The sequence below is a fragment of the Pavona decussata genome, unplaced genomic scaffold (genome assembly GCF_977016875.1).
Source record: "Pavona decussata unplaced genomic scaffold, jaPavDecu1.1 SCAFFOLD_3314, whole genome shotgun sequence".
NCBI lineage: Eukaryota > Metazoa > Cnidaria > Anthozoa > Scleractinia > Agariciidae > Pavona > Pavona decussata.
The window spans coordinates 12501-15345 of NW_028146368.1; the positions used below are offsets into that span (position 1 = coordinate 12501).

The following is a 2845-nucleotide window of genomic DNA, read 5'->3' on the forward strand; positions in this document are numbered from 1 at the left end:
TTGGCTTTGCTTTCGTCAGAGTCAAGGAAACACATTGAAAATGGAATCAGCATACAAGAAAACCTAGTTTGGGATAGGTTTTGTGCCTTCCGTGGTATTATAACCATAGAACTGCTCCTGAGGGGGGTAGGGTAGGCCCACCAAAAAGTGCACTTCTGGTTAGGTCGCTAATTTCTAAAATAAATGTGTCCCAACCAAGTTTTTTTGGACGCTCTTTCGAATGGCAACATTCCTGATTGAAAATGCCGACCTACCAAAATCCGCACTTTGCTTCCCCGTCCATATAGGGGTGAGTATTTGGCTTTGCCTTTGTCAGACTCAAGTAAAAGCATTTAAAATGGAGTCAGCATACAAGAAAACCTAGATTGGGATAGTTTTTCTGCCTACCGTGGGATCATAACCATAGAACTGCCCCTGAGGGAGGTAGGGTTAGGGTTAGCGTTAGGGTTAACGTTGGGGTTAGGATTGAAGACAGAAGATTGGTGATGTCAGGAGGACCTTCTTAAAACAAACAGAAATACACTTATTAGGGGACTAGGGCCAGTGGACTCAGAAATGTCTTTCGTAGCAGTCTCCTATAAGAGTATTTTTCTCTGATTTAGGTGACTCCTCCTCACACCACCATTTTTCTTAGTCGAAAGACCTCTTCACAGCACGACTTTCCTGATGGATTTCTATGTAACTGCTCGTGCTGAGAGGTGTGTCGAAAGTTGATCATGTTCCCGTAAAATCTGAGGTCTCCACTGTCTAGCGAGGTACTTACAGTGAATATAGTGAATTTTTCAAAAATTGGAGAATTCTGACTTTTGCGATGAATTTTAATGTAATTGGTCGTGCTGAGAGGCGTGTTAAAATTTGAACATGTTCCCGTAAAATCTGAGGTGAGAATTAGTGAGGTACTTACAGTGCGTATAGTGACAAATCTTTAAAAGCGTGAAATTATGGGATGTTGTGGCTTCAATGGGTTTTTAAGATGTCACCAGTCATTTGGCATGACTTACAAACGATTTGGCTGGTTGTGGGTTCGATTTTCAAAATTTCATTTTTTTCGCGTTTTTATTTTCTGTCTACCATATCATGCAGTCTCCTTATTAGCGTTTGGGGGTTATAGTGTGGGCAGGTTGGTCGCAAAGGTTCCGAGAGGAGCTGGCTAGTAAACCCTGTCCCTTATGTTCCACGGCGGCAAGGCGGAGAAATAGAGGGCAGAATTGACTAACGGGCAAGGAAAGTTGGGCTTGTAGCTTTCCTTTCGAAGGAGGGAAAAGATGATGCCCGAAAGCATTGTCACTGTAGTGGCAGGCAGAGTGTAGATGGAAGTTGTGTACGCTAGCCTTTGGCTAATGATAGAGACAAAAGAGCAGGAGGATATTTTCCTTCGCAGAAGCACTTTTCTTGCCTTCCTTCAGCTCGCTTGGCGAGTCTGACAGGTATGCCTGAACTGTGCACGGGTCCAGTTGTGAGAAAGACGTGGCAAACAAGACGGGGTTTCCCTTGACCGAGGGACCGTGTGGTCCGTTTGGCTCATGGGTTCCCCCCGTGGAGGCAAAATCTAAGAAAGCTTGCTCTCCCTCTGCGGAGGGGGGCCGCTTAGCAAGGAACTTCTGTTCCCTGCGGTGGATAGTTACCTGGTTGATCCTGCCAGTAGTCATATGCTTGTCTCAAAGATTAAGCCATGCATGTCTAAGTATAAGCACTTGTACTGTGAAACTGCGAATGGCTCATTAAATCAGTTATCGTTTATTTGATTGTACCATTACTACTTGGATAACCGTAGTAATTCTAGAGCTAATACATGCGAAAAGTCCCGACTTCTGGAAGGGATGTATTTATTAGATTAAAAACCAATGCGGGTTCTGCCCGGTCATTTGGTGATTCATAGTAACTGATCGAATCGCACGGCCTTGCGCTGGCGATGTTTCATTCAAATTTCTGCCCTATCAACTGTCGATGGTAAGGTAGTGGCTTACCATGGTTGCAACGGGTGACGGAGAATTAGGGTTCGATTCCGGAGAGGGAGCCTGAGAAACGGCTACCACATCCAAGGAAGGCAGCAGGCGCGCAAATTACCCAATCCTGACTCAGGGAGGTAGTGACAAGAAATAACAATACAGGGCTTTTACAAGTCTTGTAATTGGAATGAGTACAACTTAAATCCTTTAACGAGGATCCATTGGAGGACAAGTCTGGTGCCAGCACCCGCGGTAATTCCAGCTCCAATAGCGTATATTAAAGTTGTTGCAGTTAAAAAGCTCGTAGTTGGATTTCGGGATGGCTCGGCCGGTCTGCCGCAAGGTATGTTACTGGCCGGGCTGTTCTTCCTCGCAAAGACTGGGTGTGCTCTTAACTGAGTGTGCTCAGGATCTGCGACGTTTACTTTGAAAAAATTAGAGTGTTCAAAGCAAGCCAGCGCTTGAATACGTAAGCATGGAATAATGGAATAGGACTTTGGTTCTATTTTGTTGGTTTCTGGAACCGAAGTAATGATTAAGAGAGACAATTGGGGGCATTCGTATTTCGTTGTCAGAGGTGAAATTCTTGGATTTACGAAAGACGAACTACTGCGAAAGCATTTGCCAAGAGTGTTTTCATTAATCAAGAACGAAAGTTAGAGGATCGAAGACGATCAGATACCGTCCTAGTTCTAACCATAAACGATGCCAACTAGGGATCAGAGGGTGTTATTGGATGACCCCTTTGGCACCTTATGGGAAACCAAAGTTTTTGGGTTCCGGGGGAAGTATGGTTGCAAAGCTGAAACTTAAAGGAATTGACGGAAGGGCACCACCAGGAGTGGAGCCTGCGGCTTAATTTGACTCAACACGGGGAAACTCACCAGGTCCAGACA

At 45.0% G+C, this 2845-nt stretch overlaps 1 pseudogene; it reads left to right on the plus strand.

The window, feature by feature from the left end:
* Positions 1-1622: 1622 nt before the first annotated feature.
* LOC146446681 (small subunit ribosomal RNA) lies at positions 1623-2845 on the plus strand (annotated as a pseudogene; the record flags this gene model as incomplete).